The sequence below is a fragment of the Mandrillus leucophaeus genome, unplaced genomic scaffold, assembly GCF_000951045.1.
Source record: "Mandrillus leucophaeus isolate KB7577 unplaced genomic scaffold, Mleu.le_1.0 Scaffold30, whole genome shotgun sequence".
Taxonomy (NCBI): domain Eukaryota; kingdom Metazoa; phylum Chordata; class Mammalia; order Primates; family Cercopithecidae; genus Mandrillus; species Mandrillus leucophaeus.
Window position 1 is genome coordinate 1,011,451 of NW_012103143.1, and position 11,446 is coordinate 1,022,896.

Consider the following 11,446-nt stretch of genomic DNA (forward strand, 5'->3'; position numbering starts at 1 on the left):
ATCTGGAGGAGCCTGTGACCCCCTCAGTCCCACCCCACCAAGCTCCACTCTCTCCTGCTCAACATCCCAACATCCCTCACCCAGCCTCTCCTCATGCTTCCAGGGCTAGGGAGCTCACTACTTATCAGGCTTTGATCTGCCCATATGACCCCTTCCCTCAAGGAGCTCACTGTGGCTGCAGAGGCAGACAGACCGACAGACAGATGACTGGCTGCTCTGCTACGAGGCAGAATGGAGTAAGTGCTCACTGGGGCGGCAAGGTGAAGATCATACAGAGGTCCCGATTCCTGAACCACTGTGACATTCTGGGCCTGGCCAGACATCTTCCCCAGCTTCCTGCGAGCTTCCTGTGAGGGCAAAGCCTTCGAGAAGTAGAAAAAAACCATCTTGCATGGGCAGTGGGCCTGCTCGGCTGCACTAATAGGGGAGGCGGCGAAGCAAGCAGGGAACGCTGTGCCCGCCCCCACTGCTCAGAGTGGAGACTGCAAACTCAGGCTGGAAGGGCCCTAGGAGTCCAACAGATGCAGCCCATTTATTTTACAGATGAGGAAACGGAGGCTCCCATAGCAAACCAGAGGCAAAGCTGGAGGTCCTCCTCCAGAGCTCCTACTCCCAGCCCAGAGTTCTCTGCCTGCACTGGGTATCCAAAGCCCCCTTCCCTGGGAGGCACCAAACTCAGGGTGTCCAGCCAGTCAGGAGAGACAGGAGGGGGCTCAGGCTTGGGTGGAAGCCCGAGTCCAAGCCTCCAGCCTGCAACTAGCTTGCTGAGTGACCCTGGGGACATCGCTGCCCTCCTCTGGTCTTCATTTTCTCCTCCGTAAAATGGGATCATGATCTTTGTTTCTCCTTTGGGCTGAAGGTCAGATGAGATGCCGAGTGTGTAAACGCTTTGCAAACTGCAGCATGCTGTGTCCGGAGAGCCAACACCACCATCACCCGCTCCTCACCATCCTCTTCATCATGCTAGAGAGTAAAACTCTGTGGCCAAAGTGCCCGGGTTTGAATCCTGGCTCTACCACTTGCCAGCTGGGTGACATCAGGCAAGTCACTTAACCTCTCTGTGCCTCGAATTGGTTGTCCCTCCTTACAAGGTTGTTAATACATGTAAAACACTTGGAGCGGTTGGTCCTTGGTTCTTAGGAGCCAGTTCCAGGATGTTCTCCCCATGCAACCCAGGGCAGGTCTCATCTCCCAGCCTCAGCAGCCTCCTCTGAAAAATGGGGATGTTAATAATAGCACCTGGCTCAAGGCGACCTGGAGGATGGAGCAGGGCCAGGCACACACTGTGCTGAGCCCAGGGCCAGCCCATAGAAGCGCCGGCTCAATGAGTGCCTCGGAAGCCTGGCATTTGGAGCCCAGCGTGTCCTCAGCTCACCTTGGCTGGGCTTGGCCTTGGCAGGGCCATGGGCGGCAGGGAAGGGCCATCAGGATCTGGGAAAGTGGGTCCAGCCCCAGACCAGATGGCCGCCCTGGGGCCTCCCAGGAGGTGGGCTCTCCTTCAGTGGCCTGCATGGTTGTGGGTTTGGGAGGAAGGCGCTTTCTCCCCACTCCATACTCCCACTGTGGCTGCCAAAGAACCCTCCCTGCCCCACTCCAGCCAGGCCATGTCTCCCTTCTCTGAGCTTCAGGTACAAGCAATCAGTTCATCAATACTTGGCAAGGCTCACTCAGAGCCCTGCTAGGGCGAGGACATCAGCAAAGATGAGTCGCGCCTGCTCACTGAAGTTCAGCCTGGTAGAGGAACCACACCCCAGCAGCAAAGGTGCCCTGAGGAAGGCAAGGTTAGGTCTTGGAGGGTGGGCACCAGAGACGGCCTCCTGCGGAGGGGCCGGCAGAGCTGAGTGTGGGCCACCTAGTGGAAGAGTTGGAAGGGCACAAGAGGCAGAGTGAACAGCAGCTGCAAAGGCACGCGATGTGAAACAGCTGAAATATTGGGAGAACAAGGCAAACTCAGTTTCCTGGGGAAAAGGTAGAACCAGGGGATGTGAGGACAGAGAGGTTGGCAAGGGATAGAGCTCAAAGGACCAGGAAGAGCCAGGCGCGGTGGCTCACGCCTGTAATCCCAGCACTTTGGGAGGCCAAGGTGGGTGGATCACCTGAGGTCAGGAATTCAAGACCAGCCTGGCCAACATGGTGAAACTTCCATCTCTACTAAAAATACAAAAATCAGCTGGGCGGGGTGGTGCACACCTGTAATCCCAGCTACTCAGGAGGCTGAGGCAGAAGAATCACTTGAACCTGGGAGGTGGAAGTTGCAGTGAGCTGAGATTACGCCACAGCACTCCAACATGGGGGACAGAGCAAGACTCCCTCTCAAAAAAAAAAAAAAAAAAATTTAGCTGGGCATGGTGGTGCACGGCTGTGGTCCCAGCTACTTAGGAGGCTGAGGTGGGAGGATCGCTTGAGCCAACGAGGCGGAGGTTGTGGTGAGCTGACATTGTGGCACTGCACTCCAGCCTGAGAGACAGAGCCAGACCTTGTCCGAGAAAAGGAAAAAAAAAAAGGACCAGGAAGACAAGAACAAGAGTTTGAACTTGGCCTGAGGAGCACCGGGGAGCCATCACAGTGTTCAGCATAGGAGGGAGGGCAGTAGCTTAGAAAGATTCCTTGTGGTCATGTGAGCATGGAGGATGGGTGGGGCCCACTGGGAGGAGTGCAGACAGAGGCTCAGAGGGAGGGGCGGGCTTAACTGGGTCACACACAGCTGAGTGCCCTCTACCCAACACCACACCTGGCCTCCTTGGCATAGCGTCACCTTCTGTCTTGTTTCCCTCTGCCTGAGTTCCACTTGCCCCAGTAGCTGCTCCCAGAGGCCAGGAGCACTTGGTCCTCCCTTCCCGGCAAAGGCCTCAGCCCTGACAGCAGCAGGCGGATGTGTCAGTGACGGCTGGTGGCACGCCTGCGCCCCTGCTTCTGCCCGTGCCTGTGTGGGACACTTCCTGGGCCTTCCCCCGCTCTGTCCGCACACCCAAGCTGAAGCCACGGGCCCCACCTCTCCACCCTCACCCTCATGGTTGTCACCTCCTGAACACAGACAACAGACAATGTCTAGTCAGTGTGATGACATTCAATGTTCACAGACAAGAGACAGCTGGAAGGATGGAAACATCCATGGTTGGTGACACTTTCTGGACTAGTTGCTCTGCTACAAAGCAGAACAGAGTTAAGTGCTAACTGGGGCAGTGAGATGAGGGAGATTAAACGGAGGCCCCAATTCCTAAACCAGCGTGACGCTCAGCCTGACCAGACACCTTCCGCAGCTTCCCGCGAGCTTCCTGTGAGGACAAAGCCTGAGAGGCGGAAATAAAAATCCTGCCGGGAAAATGGGGCCGCTCGGTTGCACTGATGGAGGAAGCAGTGAAGCAAGCAGCGAACGCTTCTCCTGGCGCTCCACATCCACACCCACCACTAACCTTGTCAGCCTCATCTTCAAAATAAAATATATCCACACTCTGAGCTCCTCCCCTCACCCTCAGCACCACAGCCTGGGCTGAGCCACTGTCATCTCTCACTGGGATCATTTCTGCAGCCTCCTAGTGGGTGGCCCATGTTCAGCTTCACCCTCTGCCATTTACTTACCACACAAGGTCCAGGGACACGCCTCTAAAACAAAAGGCAGGTCCAGGCCCTTCTCTGATCTAAATTCAGAAATGGCTTCCCTGTTCATGCAGAATAAATTCCATGGCCCCTGACACTCTACCCTCTGGGTGCCTCCAAATTCACTGGGAGGCCTCTCCCTCGGCGCCACTCACCCTGGCCCCTTGTTGTTCCTGGAACCCAACACACATCCCACCTCAGGGCCTTGGCACTTGCCGTTCTGTCTACCTGAAATACTTTCCCGAAATGCCTGCCTCACTTCCTTGCCTCTCTGCTCATTAACTGCCTCATCACAGAGGCCTTTCTTGACCTCTACCAAAAACTGGTCTTGGCTGGGTGAGGTGGCTAATCTCTGTAATCCCAGCATTCTGGGAGTCCGAGGCAGATGGAACACTTGAGGCCAGGAGTTCGAGACCAGCCTGGCCAACATGGCAAAATCCCGTCTCTACTAAAAATACAAAATTTAGCCTGGCATGGTGGCACACTCCTGTAATCCTAGCTACTTGGGAGGCTGAGGCAGGAGAATTGCTTGAAACCGGGAGGCGGGATTGCAGTCAGCCAAGATTGTGCCACTGCACTCTAGCCTGGGCCACAGAGTGAGACTCAGTCTCAAACTACGACGACAACAACAACAATAACAACAAACCCGGCTCTCCCCAACCCATCCTTTCTCTCTGCTCCTTACCCGTTTATGCTGGCTGACATTTACTTATCGTCTCCCCCACCAGAATGTCAGCTCCATGGGGCAGGAATTTGATATGTTTTGTGTCCTGCTGTATTCCCAATACCTGGCACTTAATAGGCGCTCATTTAATAGTTGTTAACTGAGGCCGGGCATGGTGGCTCATACCTGTAATCCCAGCACGTTGGGAGGCTGAGATGGGCGGATCACATGAGGTCGGGAGTTTGAGAGCAGCCTGATCAACATGCAGAAACCCCATCTCTACTAAAAAAATAAAAAGTAGCCAGTCGTGGTGGTGCCTGCCTATAATCTCAGCTACTCGGGAGGCTGAGACAGCAGAGTCACTTGAACCTGGGAAGTGGAGGTTGCGGTGAGCCGAGACCACGTTATCGCACTCCAGCCTGGGCAACAGAGTAAGACTCCACCTCAAAAAAAAAAAAATAGTTGTTAACTGAATTGAGTGAATGAATGACTTATTGAATGAGGCTTCAGCATCCAAAAGAGTTTAGGAAACTTCATGGAAGGGGGCTTACTTGGGTCAGGTAGCAGAACTTGCGAATTTGGGGTTCCCTCTCTAATCTTTTGAATTTACAGGCACACGTCTGCCCTCTCTTTTCAAAACAAAACATTTTTTATTTTTATTTTTGTGTTTTGTTTTTTTTTTTTGACAGAGTCTTGCTCTGTCGCCTGGGCTGGAGTGCAGTGGTGTGATCTCAGCTCACTGCAACCTCTGCCTCCTGGGTTCAAGTGAGTATCCTCAGCCTCCCAAGTAGCTGGAATTACAGGGGTGCACCACCATGCCCAGCTAATTTTTGTATTTTTAGTATAGACAGCATTTCATCATGTTGGCCAGGCTAGCCTCAAACTCCTGACCTCAGATAATCTGTCCGCCTCAGCCTCCCAAAGTGCTGGGATTACAGGCATGAGCCATAGCGCCCAGCCCCCAATTTTTTTTTTAATAAAAAGTAGAGATGAGGTCTTGCTGTATCACCCAGGCTGGTCTTCAACTCTTGGGCTCAAGTGATCCTCCTGCCTCTGCCTCCAGGAATGCTGGGATTATGGGCATGAGCCACCATGCTCAGCTCTCAAGCCTCATTCGTTCATTCAGCAAATGTGTACCAACTTCTGCTCTGGGTAGGACTCTGGGAACCCTGAACAATCAAGCCCCAGCCCCGTAGCTATGAAAACAAAACAAACACAAGAATGGAAATGAACACTTAGAACACTAAGCGGCTCAGCTGTAAATGATATTTACATAGTAAAAAGAATGTAATCAACAAATATTTACTTAACCAAAACTCACAATGGAGCTCTGTTGGGAGGACCAGAAGAAAGGACAGGTGTGTATGTATGTGGGGAGTGGGAGGGAGATAGAAGAGTTAAGCTCTTATCTTCCATAGTAGGAAGTCAATAGATAGTGTCCAAATCTGAAAAACCAAGAAATTGCAATGCAAGCATATTATCTAGAAATACAGAGGTAAATCTCAGAGGAAATACCTCCCAGAGCAGCTGCCCTGGGGGTGGCACGGGATAGGGCCAAGTGCTGCTGGTTTTCTTAAGTCTTCAACTATTTGATTTTTTTTGAAATCAGTTTTCCCAGGTTGAATTCAACTATTTGATTTTGTAAACTAAGCACATAGGTTGCTTTGATAAAAATTAAAATCAGGCCTGGCACAGAGGCTCACGCCTGTAATCCCAGCACTTTGGGAGGCTGAGGCGGGTGGATCACCTGAGGTCGGGAGTTCAAGACCAGTCTGGTCAACATGGCGAAACCTCGTCTCTACTAAAAACACAAAAATTAGCCAGGAGTGGTGGCACATACCTGTAGTTCCAGCTACCTGGGAGGCTGAGGCAGGAGAATTGCTTGAACCCAGGAGATGGATGTTGCAGTAAGCCAAGACCACGCCACTGTACTCCAGCCTAGGCAACAAGAGTGAAACTCTGTCTCAAAAATAAAATAAAATAAAATAAAAGATGTAACATAGATTTATAAATTACTTATGAGGCTATGAATTCGAGGCTGCAAGAATTAGATGTTTTGGAAACAAGTCTTTTAAAGGTTATTTCAAAAGGCAACACAGGGCTGGGCATGGCGGCTCATACCTGTAATCCCAGCACTTTGGGAGGCTGAAGCAGGAGGATCACTTGAGCTCAGGAGTTGTTTTTCTTTTTTTTTGAAATGGAGTCTCGCTCTATTGCCCAGGCTGGAGTGCAGTGGCATAGTCTCAGCTCACTGCAACCTCTGCCTCCCAGGTTCAAGCAATTCTCCTCCCTCAGTCTCCCAAGTAGCTGGGATTACAGGTACCTGCCACCATGCTCGGCTAATTTTTTGTATTTTTAGTAGAGTCGGGGTTTCACCATGTTGGCCAAGCTGGTCTCGAACTCCTGACCTCGTGATCTGCCCACCTCGGCCTCCCCAAGTGCTGGGATTACAGGCATGCTCAGGAGTTTAACACCAACCTGGGCAACATAACAAGACCTCATCTCTACTGCTAAAAAAATAATTAGGCCAGGCACGGTGGCTTAAGCCTGTAATCCCAGCACTTCGGGAGGCCAAGATGGGTGGATCACAAGGTCAGGAAATCGAGACCATCCTGGCTAACACGGTGAAACCCCGTCTCTACTAAAAAAATACAAAAAACTAGCCGGGCATGGTGGCGGGCGCCTGTAGTCCGTTTCTACTAAAAATACAAAAATTAGCCAGTGTGGTGGCAAGCACTTGTAGTCCTAGCTACTGAGGGGCTGAGGCAGAAGAATCACTTGAACCCAGGGGGCAGAGGTTGCAGTAAGCCGAGATCGCGCCACTGCACTTCAGCCTGGGCGACAGAGCGAGACTCTGTCTCAAAAAATAATAATAATAATAATTACACTGATAAAAGACTCCTCATCTTTCAGATTATTTTCTTTGTGATGAATGGAATAATCTAATGTCTGGGATTTGCTTCAAAGGTGAGGGAAATGGACAAGAATGTACGTGAAGCAAGATCAGCTTGGGTACTAGGTGGGGCTGGGAGTATCTAATTTGTGTATGTTCAAAATAGAGAGGTTTTTTGTTTGTTTGTTTTTGTTTTTTGAGACAGAGTCTCGCTCTGTCACCCAGGCTGGAGTGCAGTGGAGCGATCTCTGCCCACTGCAACCTCCGTTTCCTGACTTCCAGCAATTCTCCTGCCTCAGCCTCCTGAGTAGCTGGGATTAGAGGAACAACCACCTTGTTCGACAACCCACAAAGGGGCTCCGTCTGATGGTGAAGATGCTTCCAAGATGTCTGTGAAGACTTTGCTCGAGCCCAGGAGCTCAAAGCTGCAGTGAGCTAAGAAGGTGGCACTCCCAGCATGGGCAATATGGTGAAATCCCATTAAAAAATCCAAAAAAATGTAGCCTGGCATTGTGGTGCATGCCTACAGTCCCAGTTACTTGGGAGGGTGAGGTGGGAGGATCACTTGAGCCTGGGAGGCCAAGGTTACAGAGAGCTGAGATCGCACCTCTGCACTCCAGCCTGGGCGACACAGCAAGACCCCGTCTTAAACAACAACAATAACAACAACAAAACAAGGTCCCACTGCATTCCTGCCTGGGTGACAGAAGAAGACCCTGTCCCTAAAAATAAATAAATATAAAATGCATCCAAACCAGGACTGTGGCTGTTAGTTCCTACTACTGCCGTTGTTGATGATGACTATGTCCCATGGTGCAGGTATCACCTCCACCATACAGAAGAGGCCACATACTGTTCCAATGAGAACTCAGGACCCAGAGCCACCACCAGGAGAAGCAGAAGCTAAATGAAATGTTTGGAATTCCAGCCAGTCTCAGCTGTGGCAAGAGGGAGCACTTATCTCTGTATATTTGGACATCTGTGGGCGGTGTTTATTTGCTGGGAAGTCTGGGTCTCTTCCCCTGAGGCTGCTGGAAGCCATGGCAGCCAAGGGACACAAGCTGGAGGAGGGTCAGGAATGGGCAGCCTGAAGCAGAGACTGAGGTCAAGCAGGGCATGGTGTGTGAGAAATCACTGCAGACTCAGTGGTGTCAGAGGTGGCCTGGCCATACGGAGGGCTCTGGGCAGAGCTGCTGACTTGCTGGGCAGACTTGGACAAGCATCTCTGGGCTTTGATTCTACATTAAGCTGTTACGTGCAGGGTCACACACACCCGGGTATGAATCTTGACTTTGCCACTTGCTAGCTCCAGTGTGGCTCATGGCTGGAAGAGCCTGTGTTCTCATCTATGAAATGTAGACAGTGTCGGGACAAATCTTATGGGTTGTCCTGCGGGATCACTGAGGTGACGTTCGGAAGCTCTTAGCACAGGGCTAGGTGTGCCAGGAGCACTTGAAACCTAGGGGCTGCCACCGCCACAGCTGCTGTCTTTTAGACAACAGATGTCCAGCTCTACCAAGACTGAATATGTCAAATTTCTGTATGAAAGGCACCATAAACACAGTAAAAGACAATAGACAAGGGAATAAAAGAGTAACTTACAGTAGAGAAGGCCGGGTGCGGTGGCTCACGCCTGTAATCTCAGCACTTTGGGAGGCTGAGGCAGGCAGGTCACTTGAGGTCAGGAGTTCAAGACCAGCCTGGCCAACATGGTGAAACCGGGTCTCTACTAAAAATACAAAAGTTAGCCGGGCATGGTGGCGAGTGCCTGTAATCCCAGCTACTCGGGAGGCTGAGGCAGGAGAATCGCTTAAACCCAGGAGGCGGAGGTTGCAGTGAGCCGAGATTGTGCCACCACACTCCAGCCTGGGTGACAGAGCAAGACTCCCACTCGAAAAAATAATAAAAATACAGTGGAGAAGCCTGACAAATACTAGCCCAGCCAGGTGACCAAGGCCAACACCAGCAACATGAGGGTTATGATGAAAGTGGCACTTTCCCTCTATGATCTTTTCACCTAAAACCCATCAGCCTGCCCTAATTATGAGAAAGACAAATGCCAATTGAGGGACATTCTGCAAAACAGATGGCAGACCTTCTCAAAACTGTCAAGGTCATTTAAAAAACAAACAAGGAAACCCGTAATCCCAGCTACTCAGAGACCAAGGTGGGAAGATCACTTAAGCCTGGGAGTTTGAGACCAGCCTGGGCAAAATAGCAAAACCTCATCTATAAAAGATAAGTACAATTTAAAAATGGTTTTAGACTTAGCCTGGTGGCTCATGCCTGTAATCCCAGCACTTTGGGAGGCTGAGGTGGGCTGATCTCTTGAGGCCAGGAGCTGGAGACCAACCTGGCCAACATGGTGAAACCCCATTTCTACTAAAAATATAGAAATTAGCCGGGAATGGTGGTTGGCGCCTGTAATCCCAGCTACTCGGGAGGCTAAGGCAGGAGAATTGCTGGAACCCAGGAGGCAGAAGTTGCAGTGGGCCAAGATCACCCCACTGCACTCCAACCCGGGCAACAGAGCAAGACTCCATCTCAAAAAAAAAACCCTAAAGCTGGGTGTGGTGGCTCACACCTGTAATCCCAGCACTTTGGGATGCCCAGGTGGGCAGATCACCTGAGGTTAGGAGTTCAAAACCAGCCTGGTCAACATGGTGAAACCCCATCTCTACTAAAAATACAAAAATTAGCTAGATGTGGTGGTACACGCCTGTAATCCCAGCTACTCTGGAGGCTGAGGCAGGAGAATCGCTTGAACTCGGGAGATGGAAGCTGCAGTGAGCCGAGATCCTGACACTGCCCTCCAGCCTGGGCGACAGAGCGAGAATCCGTCTCAAAAAAAAAAAAAAAAAATCCCAAAACAAAAAACAAAACAAAAAAAGGTTTTAAATGAGGATAGCTGAGAAACCGTCACAACCAAAAGGAGACTAAGGAGACATGAAGAGTAAATGTAATGTGGTGTCCTGGGGGGGACCCTGGGACAGAAGAAGGACAGGTGTGGCAGATGCATCTGACACCAATAACGTAAGCATACCCTGTGAAAGATGTAAGAAACACACGTGACGGTCCTGAGCTAAGGAATCTGAGAGTGGCCGCTCTAGAGATTCTCCCCTTATCTATGAAGAACCCTTGGCCCATCCCTTGGAACTCAGGTCATGTACAGAGTCAAGGCCCTTTGCTTTGGGTTAGGTGAAGGTTGCTAAGTAAAAATGCTATATAAACTGCATGCTGTTTACAGACAGTAGTGGTTCTCTTGTCCAGCCTGCTGCCGCTGGACCGTCCTCGTACGTAAGTCCCCTCAATCAGCCCTGTGTCTCAGGCAGGTGTGATGGCTCGCACCTATAATCCCGGCACTGAGGTGGGAGGACTGCTTCAGCCCAGGAGTTCAAGACCAGCCTTGGACACCCAGTGAGACTCTATCTCTACAAAAAATAAAAACAATTAGCCGGGTGTAGTGGCATGCACATGTAGTTCTAGCTACTCAGGAGGCTGAGGTGGGAGGATCACTTGAGTGCAGGAGGATGAGGCTGCCGTGAGCAGTGATCATGCCACTGCACTCACTCCAGGTTGAGCAACAGAACAAGACCTTGCCTCAAAAAAAGCTAAATAAATAAATAAATAAACCCTATGTCTCGTTCACTGCCTCCAGGTCTCTTCTTCAGCCTCTTGGACACGGTGCCATCACTATTGGCATCAATAGGGGTCAGGTACGACACGACAGTAGGTAAAAACTAAGGAAATCGGAGTAAAGTATGGACTTAGCAATAATGTACCAATATTGGTTCATTAACTGTGACAAATGTATAATAATAACATAAGATAATAATAGAGGAAGCTGGGTGTGGGCTATATGGGAACTCTGTACCATCTTTGTGATTTTTCTGTCAATCTAAAACTATTCTAAATTAAATAATATACTAAAAAAGAAAACAGACAAGAGACAGCCTGAGAGAAAATATCTGCCGTATAAGAAACAAGGACACTTCATCTATACCAAAAATAAACAAAATTAGCCGGGTGTGGTGGCATCCACCTAGAGTCCCCCCTACTCAGAAGACTGGGGTGGGAGGATTCCTTGAGTTCAGGAGGCTGAGGCTGCAGTGAGGAAAACATTTATAGGCAGAAAACATGAGAATGCCTATAATTTTTTTTTTTTTCAGAAGGAGTCTCGCTTTGTCGCCAGGCTAGAGTCCAGTGGCACGATCTTGGCTCACTGCAACCTCTGCCTCCTGGGTTCAAGCGATTCTCCTGCCTCAGCCTCCCGAGTAGCTGGAATTACAGGC